Raw genomic sequence first — 16,654 nt, 5'->3', positions numbered from 1 at the left:
CCACATGATTACGGCACAAAGCGTGCAATTTAATAAATCATAGCAACAACATTACAGCCAATGCACAGAGAAGGGATTTCTGGCAACCTGAGAGGGACTTTGTTCAATATACAGCAGGAGGATATTTCTTCAAAATCTTGAAATGTTCCTTTTTGATATAATAGCTTTTTCAGTTTGTTGGCAACAGCTCACAAGAGTGAGATTCTCCATGGAGCACAACAGCTACCCTGAGGAGTGGAATATTGGTGGCTCCTAGATTAAAGTCAGTCCAACATCAGAGCTAGCTAGGACAAATTTCTTCCTGGATTTCTTGCATGGGGATGCCATTTGAGCAGGAAAAGAAGTGTTTAGTGGGTAAGGCTGGGTAAAGTCATTTTCAAACTTTCTTTTATTTGGAAATTATACTGCAGGCAAGCATGGGCTGTGGCTTTTAATTCAGACTTAACCTTCTGGGTCTCACTCTCATTAAGTGTGCATACTTATTAGAGTGAAAAGGTCATTGGGGATCTGACCCAAGTACATTATTAATGCACTAAAGTGGTGGACTCTGTTCATAAATATTTGCTGACAGTTTAAAAATATGAAAGCACAGTATGCTTGTTATTTTATATGAGTGCTCAAATAAATTTGAAACTGGCATTCAAAAGTTATGAGCAAGCTTTTTTTCCATTTGTGTTGCATTTGTGACCTTTTTCATCATTGATTCGAAGATAAATGTATCTTTTCGTTATAAAATGTATACCTGATGATATTTAGGGTTCCATTTCTCTTTGAAATTAAGCCCCCCCCCCCCCCCAAAAAAAACGTCATGATACATTCTCAGCATGGCCCTGCATGTGCCCGAGGTACTGTACACAGTTAGGTCTCAATTTACTAAGCCACCACAAACAACTGTCTATCAAAGGGAGAGTTTGGGATCTGAATCTTTTAGAAGTGCAGACAAAGACTGTCCCATTGCCATATTGGTGTTTACATTTGTAAACTTTATAATCATATGTACACAGTTCAGTTTAATGTATTGATAATTGACAGCAGATGGAAAATGGAATGCACCCACGCAAAGGACATTTAAAAGCCTACAGACATAAATATCCAAATTTAGACATAAAAGTGTAAAATGGATATGCAGAATACAACTGTTGTACTATTTATGAATACTGACCTGATTTAATGATACTTTGTTACCAAAATGCCTGCAGAAATGGTTATTTGATTCAAATGAAGCAAAATTTTATCAAATAAAATTTAAACACTTTTGGTATAAGGAAAGTCAGTGCAGGTGGCATTTTCAACATTAGAAATAGATAGGCATTACATACAAAACCAAGTTCAATATTTCATGTCTCTATGTTAATAGAAAAGACTTGACCTGGTTGTCAATTTTATCTGACTGATAAGTTGTAGGGCATCATGCGCTGTCATGAACAAAGCCCTTGTAAGCACTGCATTTTGCAAAAGTGAGAGGATGGTTGCTGAGCCACTCATTATTGTGGCCAGATCTAAGCTTTGTCTAAGCTGTTCTACAACTGCCTGGTCTTAAAAACTATTGTTTGGAAACACAGGAGGTAAACACAGAACAGGAAAACCCCATGAGAAAATAAACCCAAGGCCATTTCCTAAAGAAAATGTGCTGTGCTTTTAACATCAGAATATGTATAAACAAGAAGAATGGCCCATTATGTATAGGCTAGCCAATTTCTAATTAGATTCCAATCTTGGCAGAGCAATCTCTACATTTGTAAATAAAGGTATTTATATATGTGCAAACAGTCAGTTGTAATTAATATGCTTTTAAGTGTGCTTCCAGTTGGCTCTTGTCTAAATATGTGAAACACATAGAGTACAAGAAATTGTTATTGCCAGTGACAGAAGAAGTAGAGCTAACTATAAGTAAAATTGTCCAATATGGAAGTAATTATAATATAATTTCTAATAAGCTTTGTTATTTTCAGAGGGAATGCCCAAGTGCAAATTAGGTTCTGGGTGTGGCGAAAAATCAGTGCTATGAAGCAACAAGTGAAGTAAATTACTTTGTATGTCCAGGAGCTGATTTGACATGGAACCATGGAATCTCAGAAACAAAATGGCCCACAAAAATACTGCTGATATTTTTCCGTAAACTTCCCAAAATTTATATTTCAGCTTTCATACCATTCTAATGGATATAGCACAAAGCCTTCATCAAATCAAAGAGAAAAGAATGGTACTATGTATGGACCATACCTATGTTTTTGTGTGTCTTCTGTCTTTCTGACATTTTGACACTTGGTCTGAACAACAGCTGAACCTCTTGACCATGTCCACATGCTTTTATGCATTTAGTTGCTGCCACTTGATTTGTCGATTAAAATTTTGCATTAACAAGCCGGTGTACAGGTCTACCTAATAAAGTGCTCACTGAGTGTATATTTAGCAGCAATGTTGCGGCAAATTCCACCAACTTAGATAAGATGAATCTGCCAAAAATAATACTAATGAGTGACACCCGACTGGGCCCACAGTCAGCTCGTTTCCACAGCAGTAAAAGGTACCACAGTACTGCCAGATGGCCCAAACCGCAGCAATCACTGCCAGCCTCTCCACACTGCCATCCTCTGAGCTCACAGCACAAATCATCCTTCATCTGCCTTCAAACGGCATACTCATGGCAATCACACTTGCATCACAATGCATAATTACGTCTCAAAAACATGGAAAAACAGGTGAGTCCTTGCATGACACAATTCCGTCATGCTGCATATAATGCAGTTGGTTTCACGAAGATTCAACTTTTACGGTACTGCAGCAAAAGATGGGGAAAAAAATCATATTAGAATCCTGGCTGCATTGAAACTTCTGTTAGGATTATGCTTCGGAAGTATGTTTTGGAAGAACATCTTCATCGCGATAAAAACTGCAATAAATTTCACTGGATGTTCTTTTTTTTGTTTGTTTTTGAACGAATGAAATGTCAAAAATTTGAGATGCACAAGTTAACCTTTTAATTCTTCCCGCCGTCCAGTCTGTCAAAAAGAGTACACGCTGACTCCAAAAAATAATGTCCATCAGACTGTCGTCTGTTAACCTGGGACTGTCACCGTGCCACCTGTGTGTCCCACTGCTCCCATAAATTACTCGCTGCCTTCACACGGGAGCCTGTGGCTCCAGAACAGCCAGTCCACTGCCGAGGAGGACACATTTTGTTTTTCTGAAATGACAAAGCAATTCTGAGATAATTGCTAATGTTCACCTCCACTGCCATCATTGTCCAGATTATTTAAGACTTTGAAATTTGTAACCGCGGCCTCACACACATTTGCATACTGCTCAGGCAGAGACGTATGAAAAGAAATCTCTTTGTCACCCAGGAGCAGGGCGAAGCTGGCAGTGAGGATGACTCAGTGCTCATACAGGTACTCTATTGAGTATTTGGCTTCGCCAGTCCAGGATTAGATTTGAAGAGAAGCACATTGTTGACACAAGAATGCATTTTCTATGACTCGAGGATGTCATGTTTATTCTATATTCCTACAGTGTGCGACCCTGTAGGATGAATCTGCTGCCCAGAGATTTCAGCATATAGGAGACTGGCTGGACAAAAAAAGGTCTTTCTGTGTTGACATGCTATATTGCCCTCTGTAGCCAAATGTTTGCATTGTGTGGAAATATTTTGCAAATAGTGGCGACCAGTGGTGCATGCCTCTGTTTTACAAAAAGGATTGTTTGTGGCTTAATTTTTCCCAAGCATGGCTAAAGTAAGTATCTAGACAGGGCAAAATCAGGGCTAGATTTGGGTTTGAGCAATCTCAATCTAGAGTAATAAAGGCAACACAGGAAAAAAGTGACTGAATTTTTAGCTTACATAACACTGTAACAACCTGAACTTTTAACAAGCCGTGACTTTTTTTCCTTGCCAGTCCAACATTTCTTGTGTAATCCTACTGTTTATTTTTAGGAATTCCTTTCACATGCTATTGAAAATAAAGTGTTAAACACCCCTTGACTGTGACAGTGTATGCATTACCTTTCAATTGCAATAAACTAATCATAATTTATGACTTCCAAATTAGTCATTCATTTCTGAGGTATATTTTCATTTCATCACTGCCTGACATAAAGTCATTGTCAGCTCCATTTTATTTAGATTCTACCAGGCTATCCAGCTTCATGCAGTCGAGGCTGATTGAGCTGCTTCCTTCCTAAGCTTGTAATCTACCTCCATTCACAACCGCAAACCATCTTGTTTGGAACCCTCCGGTTTCATGTCTTCCACTTGTCAGTCAAATATTTTAATGTGTAGTGTTGTAACTCTTTGCCACTTACTGGAAAGAAAATTATTTTTTAAAATGTTCCTTTCATCCAAATGTATTGGCGGCACTCAGACTTCATAGTCCAGATATGAAATACTCAAGTGCTGGAGGCAGATCAAAAACAATATTTTTTCGGATCTCAACTTTTTCTACTGCAGCTGTCTGCGCGGTCTACTGTATACACATCAGGCGCAATTATAATTAATATTTTCTAATATCTAAAAAAAAAACGAAAAACCGACCAAACCGTGACATTTGAGAATTGCAGTTATGGCTTCCATGTGTTCATTCTTTACTGAATGAAAGGGTCGTTTTCATAACCTTCTTCGCAAACAGGCAAGAATTTTATTACAAGGGTACTTCTACTTTGCATCAATACCACCGCATAGTTGTAGCGCTAACCCGCGCGGCAGCTTTTTTCTTTAACGCTTTCCCACATAAGCACTTGTTCATACAGGGGTTAGATTAAACCATGTCATGTTAAACAGTCATAACATAAAACAGGATTCTTACAGGTAGCATCCACACTATAGTCCGTTTTTTTAACCCGTTATAAAACACATAAATCAATCAAAGTTGTATTGGATGTGTTCACTTAGATTACTTACACTTACACTTTTTTATTTAGTACATTAACGCAACTGTCAATCTAACCATCCAAACACCGATAATTTTTCTGCAGTTGGTTTTGCTCATCACGCATTACCCTTAGTCTTGGTTTTAGTATTTAATATACTAAAATAGAAACACACGTGTTGCGCGAGGCAATAACAGTACATACAATGCAACACTGAACGGTCGGTCTCTGCTTACCCAATGTTTTATGCTCGGCCATGTAGTTGAGAAATCCAAAAACAAAGAGTTATACTTATTTGACTCCAACTTACCCGTGCACAGTTCCCAGTCCAGTGTATCGAGGGGGATCCCTCCAAGTTTTCTTTTCTTTTCTTTTTTTTTTTTTTTTTTGCTTGGAGAGGGAGGGACAAAAGTTTCTCCCCGCTGTCCAACTAATCGCGTTAAGCTGGAGTCGGTGGCACGAGTCGAATGTTAGCGCTGAAACTTTTTTTAAACAAAATGCTGCGCCTCCCTATAAATAAACTACATTAGAGATCTCTCATCTTTGATCTTCGTTTCACTTTTTTGAGGTTTTGCTCAAATGTTCTACTCTGAAAATGTAAACTTAAAAAACTACTGAGGCAGTAGGGCAACTGACAATTATATTGCCCAGTTACTTTTTAATCATGATTCTATTTGATCTTTACAATTGGATTTTGCATTCATCATCGTTGGCCCCCGGCATCCCGATACTTTGCATTGCACCAGAGCGCAATGCTTCCGTCATTCTATTAGTAAGATCCATTAATAGTATTTCATTTGTGACTGAATATTTAGTCCATTATGACTACTGAGCAAAAAATATTTCAACGTGGAGTCACTTTTTAACCACTGGTGTCACAATGACAGTCAACAGTAGAGCCAACAGTACCAAATGAAACTGCTCAATTGTTAAGATATTATCACCTCCTTGAATGAGTTCCCAGTTCATACATTTCCCTCACTTAGAGTGCCATTTCTGTGATAATGTTATTTCTAAAAAGTTAGTTAATGTTAAAAGGTTAGATGAAGGGTTATTCGTTTTTATTAAAAAGGGGAGGAACATATTTTTTAATTCTGAGGCTTTCTCTTGGGGTGAGAAAGGTTTCAATTATGATCAAGACTGGAGCATATATTAACATGTATTGCTATTGAATATATGCAGTTATTTGGGGTTATTATGGGTTATTTGAGCGTGAATCACGATACCCATGATACACCATGACACCTGCAAATCAGTTAGCAGCCAGTACTTCCAAATGCCTGTTAGAATTTATATCTGTAGTGCTGCATGTGCCCACCTTCCATCTACCAGTCCTTAGAAGTTAACATGTTTTAAACAAAAGTATATGTCAGCTTTGGATGAAAGAAAGTATAAAGGTATATATCTGATGCAGAACAAGGGGAAGGCATAATGTTTTGGCACAAATGCATGCTATTATGTATTTCACTTAATTATAATCTGTCTGGGTGTCAGTTTCTTTTCACATTGCACTACTACATTATGAGTAAACAGACCATTATCATTTAGAAAATCTCATGTGACAGCAGAGACAGTTACACTTTCATTTCAACCTGGCATTTAACAAGACCACCTTAAGGGTAATGCTGCAGGTATTTTATTGTCCATTTTCCCATACTATATATCAGCTCATGATTCGGTTAAAGCACTGCAATGCAAACTGGGACCGTTTCTGGCTGGATGCACACAAACCATGTTATTCTTATTAGTGTTGATCGATGCAATCCAGGCCTGTTTTACTTCGCACAGGATCGCATGTCATGCAATGAATATCACTGAGCTTGTGGGTGATGGAACATGACTGGCTATGTTTTTCTAGGCCAGCCAAGTCCACCACACTGCAAGGATACCGTACAGACTCTCAGTTCAAAAACAGCACTTACAGCCAAGGTCTTCAACCAACCTGAAGAAATCGTGTTGCTATTGGAAGAAATAGCCTTGCGGTCAAAACAGGCCTGTCAGTCCAAAAGAGCTCTTCACATCCATTGTAAAAGTTCACATTTTGTAGTCAGCTTTTACCTCAATTCCACAGATTTAGCAATAGTGTCGTGTCTAGGAAACGACAGAGTCCAAATCTCCAATTTGTCGAAAAACATTTTCACATTTTCAGCAAGCTGCTCAGGAAAATCAGACTTTATTTAGCACAAGTGCATAAAGCCGGACCAAAAACATGGACCTGGACTGCCATTTTTACACCCATTTTATACACCGTTAAAACATAATTCTGGCCAATCACCCACACTGTTCTTATCTTAACTCCTCCTAAACCATCAGCTGACTTGGCAGCGCTACCTTCTCGGTTCTGAAACCATCGCGCGAATCGCCCTACTGATTTCCAAAACAAAAAAGGATTTTATTAGATACATCTTGCTTTGTAGGCTGTATTTTTAACAAAATTGAATCATTAACATAGGAATCATCAAAACACGGTGCTATTCACTGTATAGTGTTTTCCAGAACTTTCTACAACCTATAGATGGTTTTTGGTACTTTTTGCAGCATAATAATCATTTTTGGTACTTCCCACTTCATATGAATTATTTTACTCAACTTTAGATTACACATGGGTCACTTATGCACTTCTAACACAAACTTATCAGCAGTAAATCATTGAAAATACACAGACATACCAAACATCTGATCAACATCCTCCTCCAATACTCTTCTCCAACACACAGACACACCAAACACCCGACCAACACTCTCCTCCAAGTGAGCAAATGCATGCCGCACTCCCCGCACCCTCCGCTCCCACCTCAACAGCCCCCACCGTAGCCTCCCGCGCCCCCACAAGCCCAGCCGCAATCAATGCTCCAGGCCCACCTGACTGGACAACAAACAGCGTACATGTGACACACCGACCACAAGCCACCTACACATGGACACACCTCCGGCACGAATCATCAAGAGCCCCAGAGAAACCGGCTGCACATCCACATCAGACACCCCGCGTCCTTGACTGTCTACATAGTTCAAGACGCCCCCCCCCCCCCCCCCCCTTGTATATTCAACTCCAGTTACATATGGGTTCACTGTGTAATTCTAGCACAATTTAGCAGTTAATCCGTTTGAAACTACACAGGGCACATATCATACTCTAATACGGATATATTGAGACACTTTTAGCATAAACCATCGAACGTTTTGGAGGAACCAGCCTGCTCATCAAGGTGGAATCTGATTTTGACTTGTGATTGTTTATCATGCTTTTAGGAGGGAGATCTTTTGTTCTGTGAATTCTGAGAAGCATGCAATTTAAAATGAATCATCAGGAGTTTGATTTTGTTCACAGCTTTATAACACTGCATGAAAAAAAAGCATTATCTGGATTTAGTCTGCTATCATGTCTTCACAAAAAGTTATGAATGCATAATTGCATTCACAGAATTTCACTTCTCTTGTATTCACTTTGTACTTCATACTCAAAGAAAGCACGCAACACAATTTGTAGCACAGACTCTACATTTCCAATACACTGAAGAGGTCTGAAGCAATTTAGAATGCACATGAAAGTCTTCCCACCCAGGAATATTAGTATAAGAGTATAATTCACTCTTTTGAAATAAATCAAAAGCTAAAATGAGTATACAGAAATCCTTAAAAATCTTCAGAATGCATTATTATTTTACACATTCATGGGGTCTGGAAATATCTTTTTCAATGCCTCACACCCACCCACACACACACACACGCCCACACACGCTCTTACATCTCATTCTCTCTTGAGTGGAAAGTTCTCCCTTCTATTTGCTGGGCTCGTGAGTGGGACACCTTTCATGTTTCTAAGTTCAAAGCGCAAAGGTTTCTGATGCAACATGACGCTCACCAGGGGTTATAACAGGATAACTAATCTCACCTGATGGGTGACCTGATCAACATTCCACCCCCCCCCCCCTTTCAGATGGGGTCCCAACCTTCTCTAAAAACCCTGGGGCGGGGGGGGGGGGATGTAAACAGTGCCATGTACCGCAGACACTCAGATACCTGTAAATTACAATAATTACAATGCAGAACCAGGGCAAAACTTTGAGTTTTGAAGTAGTAGGGGAGAAAAAAAGCTGCCAGACACAAGGGAAATTTCATTCTCCCAATGCATTTAGATGCCCTGTTTTGTTTTGCTTGATCAGACTGCAGATTCCTGCCGTCGTGGGCTTTCCCGGTGCTAAATCCGTAGGAAAGCGCTAGCGCTAATGAACACCAAAGTTCCTGATGGGATTCATGAGGACACCTGCGAGTCAGCGACGGCCAAAGAGGCGACGCGGGTAAACAAAAGTTCAAAGAGAGCTCGTAACGTTTGGAGCGCGGGTGTTTTCCGCGAGCGCGACGCGCGATTGGCCCCGCTGCCGCTGGTGCTGTCGCTGGTGCTGTCGCTGACAGAAGCACTCCGCGGCGCTCTGGTGAGATTTGTGGAGTCCCGGTGTGATCTCCGGGGGTCGGTTATCAGACACAGCCCAGCCTTTCAAAGGCCCCGGGGAGAGGCTTTTATCAGAGGGGGCACCGGGGAGCCGCAGCCAGAGGTCTTCACGTGGCCTACTCATTCCCCCTGAGCGCAACATCGGTGTGGGGAACGCGAGCGGGGAGAGGGGGCATGTCTGGCCCTGTATAAATCTTATTGTGGCTACACCGGGGCTTGAAGCACCAACCTTGCAGTTCCGAGTTAGGCACTAGGCCACAGGCTGCCCATCAACCACGTGAACTGGGCCTACACCTGGGACATGGAGCAGCATGCGTCCAGCAGTCCGGCGATGCCCTGGAGCAAACGCGTGTCGAACACAGGCCGGCACTTTGCACAGATAGAAACGCAACAGTAGATGCAACACCTTCCAGGGCTCGTACGGTTTCACTGCTCTCCACTTGTATTGCATCACCGATCTGAACTCTGTCTGTGAGTACACCTTTACTATCCCCCGGTAAATGTTTCACTTTCTTAGCAACGCTCTCCACTTCTCCTGAAAGCATGCATTATAAAACGGGTGATTTAATCTAGTAGTTCTATCAAATGCACATTCTTCCTGATAGCGAGATGCCTTTGATCAATATTTAAACATGATAGGAAGGCCCAAGTGGCCTTTATGATTTCTACCTGATACTCCCATAATGGGTAAACTGGTCAGATGCTAATTAGTTAATTGAAAGGTGCAACTGTTACCTGCTGTATTTTATGTTGTTGCTAAAATATGTTTATTTTAGACTTCTACTGCTATCCTATCGACTTAGAGTTATGATGCGTTGTGTATTCAGAGATGCTCTTCTGCATACCACTGTTGTAATGTGTGATTATTTGCGTTACTTGTGTTAGCTTTGACCAGTCTGGCCATTCTCCTCTGACATCTCTCATTAACAAGGCGTTTCTGTCTGCAGAACTGCTTTTTAGTTTGTTCGTTTTTAGTGCGTAAAAATCCAAAAAGATCAGCCATTTCTGAGATACTCAAACCACCCTGTCTGCCACCAACAATCATTCCACGGTCAAAGTCACTTAGATCACATTTTTTCCCCATTCTGATGGTTGATGTGAACATTAACTGAAGCTCCTGACCCGTATCTACATGATTGTATGCATTGCACTGCTGCTACACAATTGCCTGCTTAGATAATCGCATGAATAAGTAGGTGTAATAAAGTAAAAATGTTCCTAATAAAGTGCTTGGTGAGTGTAAATTATTTGGCATAAAAATGGCTGTGTTGGAGTATATTGCACATGACAACTTATCTAATATGACTGTAGTGCATAAATAAATCTTAATTTGGTAGCAGGGTCTTCAAACACAGTCTTGAACTGCTGTTTGAATCAATCACAACAGATATGCAATATGTAGTGCTCCTCTAAGCTCTCAGGAAATTAGCACTGTCATACAATGATGAATTTGATTTGTTTGGTTTGTTTCTTTCTTTATTGCATCATTTGGTGCTAAAAACCAAACATGATTACCGATTCTCACATTAATCATTAGTTTAGTGGTGGGTGTAATGTGACCAGAGTTTAATATTCTCCTCAAATACACGGTTCACAAAACTTAATTTAACTTTCAAAATAAAAAAGTTATTGTTTTCATCATTTTGTAGATATTAACTGGCTACGGTAGATAAAATGTAAATACATTAAATATACATTTGGAATCGTTGCTTCGTAGTATTTTAGATACTAGACTTGAAATGTACCAGTGAAGATACAGAAAGGGGCAAAAAAGATTTATCTACAAAAATCTGTTGTGCCACAACACCTCAGCATTATACATTTAAACACTAATCTAACATAATGAATGATATAAATGGCCACCCCTGTGTAGCATGTAATCCACTTAAAGGTAGAGTGCAATCATTTATCTGGGAATGGGACCCCTACAAGACTGATAATCATGATAATTTTGAGTATATAATACACAAAAGAAGATACAAACTTATTCTAACCCTTTTAAAAAGTATTACAGTACAGTATGTAATGACCTTTTGTCTGAATGGATTTATGTATGAGGGTTGGAACCCACTGCAGATAGAACGGGATAATACTGATGACAATAACAGAGAGAAGATAGCTGTGATGTCACTTTACTTGTGTGGAAGAGAGAGAAGCTCCACCAATTGTGGAATATGTTGGTATCAACCAGAAAACCAATGCTCATAGTGATAGGTTAATACTCTCTAGCCAAGTATATATCCCTGAAGTATAGCCATAAAGTATCCACCAATAACCACTGGCATTGTTCTGGGAGAAGGTATATGGTTTGAATAGCCTCATGGACCAGGAGCAAAGGCAATATGGTTATATACCACCTGAGGTATATGGTAAGAATGGACGCATGGTCCAGGGGCAAAGGCAATGTCTGTGTTCACTTGCAGCTCTCCACTCTCTGATACAATACTGTGTATTTCCTCGAAATCCTTCCCAGATTAATGCTGTTCTAAAAACCAGGTGGCAACCCCACGCTGAGCTTATCTATAGATCACATGGATTAAACCAGCTCAGCCAGCAGCCACTCCATGATAGGAATCGGGTTCTGTGGTTCGGCCCATCTCGACAGAAAGGTCCTGAGGAGCATCCACTGTTTGGAGTCAGAGCCCGTAAGAGCCAGGGGCACAATTAGCTGATGGCAGGTTTCCATTGGCCACGTACATAGGTCAATTATCTTGAGTGCAGGCTTCTAGTGCAAAAAAATGAAGTAAAAAGCTGCAACCTGAAAACCAAAAATAACTGTTTGAATGTTTCTGTATTTTGCACTGTGCAGGGGAAGTGGTTGTCAAGAAATATTTTCATAGCTTCAACCGAGAGGCTGAGAACATTTCTTTTGGAAAGTGGAAATCTTTTCCAATCTGTCCGACGCACAGCCAGAGCACCAGAAACTATAACAAGTTTTATAATTATAACAGATACAGAAGCTCCATGTTTTATCTTGCCAGGACCTTAAGAATACGGTCACATTCTCTTGTGGGAATTATGAGCTTTAGAGGGAAACATGGTCAAACCAATTATAATCATTATTTTGGAGTGCTTCAATGTTACCGAGTGATAGAAAACACCTTGCTCCCAGTGGAGTGCAGTTTTCAGTGAGATACTGAATTCATGGCAAAGTGGTCTCTGGAAAAAGGAAGTAGGTGGAGCTCTGTAATGGAGCTGGAACTGATGAGGGGACCCTGCCCAGGGCGGAATGTGGCTCTTAACATTACATCAAGTAGCCAAGGGTCTGTCAAAAGCAACAGGAAATTCCTAGGGGACTTGACAAAGCCATGAAAACATGTATAAGCCTCTTAGCCTACGGTAATTACCAACACATTTGCCATTGTATCGTGAAACACGTTTCTTTCTCAAGAACCACAACTTGAACTCCAATCACCTATTTTCCATTCTAAAACAATCAAATATTGCATAGTGTGTTACCCAGAGTGACTCTGATATTATATTTAAATTTCAACCAACTTCAATAAAACAAATCCTAAACCTGTGCTTCAACCTTTGCTGCTTACTGTATACACTGCATTGTTAGAAAATACTATCTGCATTCAATATGCCAGTAGTTCTATACTATTTTTATATAAAGGCTTTGGTGTGCACTTTGGTGTGCAAGGCTCTGTGAACTAGCTCACTGTCGGAGCTTTAACAAAACTGTTATCTGCTGCAGATCTGGCCGATAAAATGACTTTCTCTCACTAAATACGCCTGTGCTTCCTGCTCTGACAAACCCAAAGAGAATCAGGGACACGGCCGATAAGGTATGCTGAATGACGCGTCGCTCGTAAGTGTCCAGACAGCTGGAATGTTCCCTTTAAAGGAAGTGGCTGACATATTTACACAAACATCCACACAATGTGGAGAAATGGTGGCAGTTTCCATCGAGGTAATCAACGGTCCGCTAGCTTTCACACAGGCTGGAGAATGTTCTCTGAGAAAAGGGCCAGTGTGGGCTGTTGAAAGACGGTGGCTGAGCGTTGATTTTTTTTTTTTCCTGCAGGAGAGAGGCATTCTAACGCCTCCACACCCTGCTGAAAAGACAAGCTCCATACTCAACATGGTTTGACCAGCTCAAGCTAGGTGTGGAAACAGCTAGTAGCTGGTTGACCAGCTAGACCAGCACTATACTCAACATGGTTTACCCTACTCAAGCTAGGTTTTAAAACAGCTGGTAGCTGATTGGCCAGTTAGGCCAGCTCAAGCTAGGTTTTGAAACAGCTAGTAGCTGGTATTTCAAGTCATAGCTGGATTTTACACCAGGGGAAGACTAGACCAGAGAGTTTAACATCTTATCTGAAAGATGGCATCTCCTAAAGCAGTGTCCTCATCACAGCACTTGGGAATTAGGGAAAATTTGTCCAGAGGGAAGATTTCCCCCTACTGTCCCACCAACTTGGCAGTGAACAAGCCCGGTACAGTATAGCAGTTTAAAGCCCTGATGATTGCAGTAAAACTAATGATTTGCAAATGCTCAATAATATTGGAAAAGCACTGGCTTGCTCACCTCCATCATTGCTTATGAATACATATACCAGCCGTTTTAACCATCTCATTGTTTAACTGAAAAGCTTTTAATGGGCAAAATCCAATCAAACAGATAATCAAACTCACGAATATAAAACATGTGCATATTTTTTCTGTCACTGGTAAGTATTAAAATGGACAGAACTGTCTATAAGGAAAAAGAGGGCCAAACATTTTTAGAATGGGAACAAAACAGGATAAATCTGGGATTTAAATCGCCCCATTATAATCCCATCTGTGTGTGAAAGTGTCTCTGCAGCCAATTAGAAAATATAATGGTGCGCTTTCTCACTGTGGGAAAGGCTTTTTCTAGAATACTCCATCTTATGAGATTGCGACTGATCTGGTTTAATGAGCAGAATAGGACAAAGCATCAGTGGAGTAATACATATTTCAGAACGCAAGCTACAGGCTACCACTTTTACTCACTTGTGGTACACTGCGTTATTTTTAAACTTTGGTAGTTGAATGATTTAAATAAACAGATGATTAAGTTTGTAATTAACAATAAACCTATGAATGGGAAGCTACGTTATAGTTTAAGGCTCATGGCAAATAAAAGGTTCCTGTCAGTCGGATATAATGGCCATACATGCACACACACACACACATATACGATATACACTAAGCTAGCTACGTTGGCTAAGTGAGAAGTGGTTAATTAATGTCACTCCATGTAACCAAACCATATACCCAGTCCTCTTTCCATTTTGGTCACCCACAAAAATAACATAAGCCATCAGCTTATGTTAGCAAGCACAGTCCATATACAAAGTATGTTCGTGATTGTAGATATTTCTGTATACAAACATATCTCAGTTATATTAAGGTTATGAAATGATTACCCAATGCAAATATATTCATAACGAATGGCTTTGCTTAGCTATAGTTATTACATGGGCAAAACCTGAAGGTCAGTATATTAAATATATGGGAATTACTGTATATGACCATCCTATTAGGTGAACCTTTTCAAAAAAATGTATCATTTTGAATATTCTATCAGACCAGCATTCATAGAATATAAAGAGCTTGTGCTAATGATGTGCTGCACGGTTAAATGTCAATACCATAATATTCATATTTTGTCCCTCATTATGCATGCAACAGGTGTACAAGGCCTCATATGGCAATGGCAATCAGAATAACAAATGGCAATCATTAGCATACCAACTTAACATTAAAATGCTAATAAAAAGCCATTGTTCATTTCATTAGAACTAAGTGTGCTGTTGCACAAGCATCTACATTTACCTTCACCAAGTGAAAATGTGGGGGAAAAGAGTCATTTTTAGTGCTCTACATAAATCTTTCACCATTTTGCGAAAACATACAATGGGAGAAAGATTTGCTCAAAAACATTGGTGAATGTTTACATAATAATTTACAAACAGTACAGTGACGTACAGTGAATGTTAATAGAAATTACACACAGTGCATTTATTGTCATTGTCACTGACGTCATTGCGCTGTGCACCCTAAAAAACAAAATATGTGTCAACTTCATCAAAAGGTAAACGTGACACAAATTATGTCAGTAGCTATGTGAGAGAGAACCAATAATTACTAATAAGTGGTGAAGCACTAATGCACTTTAGCCTCCAATGATAGCGTCTTCATGTTGACACCTTTGAGTGCCTTCATTAAATGAAACCGTTATCCATTTTAATTGCTAGTGACAATTTTGAGTCATTTCACTAATCAGTTAATTACTGTGCTCGAGATGTAGGGCCTCTTTTGTAGAAGAATATAATAGTGAACAGCATCCAGATTTCACAGAGACTGGTGTAGTGCTGGCTGGCCTCAGGAGGGAGAATGCTCCTCGGAACACTCCCTTCTAATGGTTTGTTTCATCAGCGAAAGTGTCTGTGAGGATGATTTTACAGCTAAGCATTAACCCGCAACGTTCCACCTCCACCGCTAACCGCCAGCGTCATTAGAACCATTATTACCTCACTTTGGCTAAGAGAAACAGGATCTTGCTGTTTTAAGACAATGTTTGTTTAAAGCACCTGATAGTGGGTTCCTTTTTTCTTTTCTTTTTTGTTTTTTTGAAAAGATGTTTCTTGAATACATCCATTTGGGTCCAATTCAGCTAATCAGCTCCTGATTTCATGAAATATTCATGTGCTACCTGCAGGCGCACAGCTTGGGTCTTTGTTTTCAAGAGAACAAGGAGGCAAGACACTGGGAAAAAAGCATCCAAATTTATGCCTGGAATCTAATTGCCTTTCTGCATGTGCTACAGCGAGGATTGTGGGTCTGAGACAGGCTGTGGGTTTGACACACTGACATTCTTGCAGATGGGATGCGTCCCGAAACGTGACTGGACTCCTTTCAGAAGCAGCAGCGCTGTCTCAGTCGATATAACGGCTCCATAGCTGCGCAATGTGTTTCCTGTTAATGCATTACAAGACTGACAAGGAGGAAAGGAAGTAATTAGCACGAGACAGTAAATACACGGTGCCGCGGGGGGAGGGGGGAGGAAATCGAGACGGAAATGTATAAATATTTATTTATTTTCCACCGCAGAAGCTCTTTAAAGCTGACCGGAGCACGCCCGCGTCTGTGGCTTGCGCAGGGCTTGGGGAACACGTTTACATTCCGGTCAAGGTCGCCCTTTGAAGCTTCACACTTGTCCTCCCTGGGGAGCCCGGGTCTTTCAGGAGGCGTAAATCTCAAACAAATAAGCGCCCCGCTTTCAAAGGCCCCTCTCAACTGTAAAACACCCAGGGGCTCCCGGGGTGGAATGGGCCTCGGACCGGCCGCTCCCCCACCCCC

The 16,654-nt window shown here is 40.4% G+C and overlaps 1 protein-coding gene across 3 annotated transcripts in view; it reads right to left on the bottom strand.

Annotated features, from left to right (window-relative positions):
• Nucleotides 1-5,294, bottom strand: part of fbln2 (fibulin 2) — a 61,067-nt gene extending 55,773 nt beyond the window's left edge. For 2 of the 3 annotated variants that reach the window (XM_061220582.1, XM_061220584.1), the window contains exon 1: nt 5,103-5,222. The gene's annotated coding sequence lies outside the window, so the exon portion shown is untranslated. Of the gene's footprint in view, nt 1-5,102 lie in introns of all 3 variants that reach the window. The other variant, XM_061220583.1, reaches the window with a different exon arrangement.
• Between the last annotated feature and the right edge of the window lie 11,360 nt (nt 5,295-16,654).

This window comes from Conger conger, chromosome 14 (assembly GCF_963514075.1).
Source record: "Conger conger chromosome 14, fConCon1.1, whole genome shotgun sequence".
Taxonomy (NCBI): Eukaryota; Metazoa; Chordata; class Actinopteri; order Anguilliformes; family Congridae; genus Conger; species Conger conger.
This window is presented reverse-complemented; position numbering and strand designations above follow the sequence as displayed.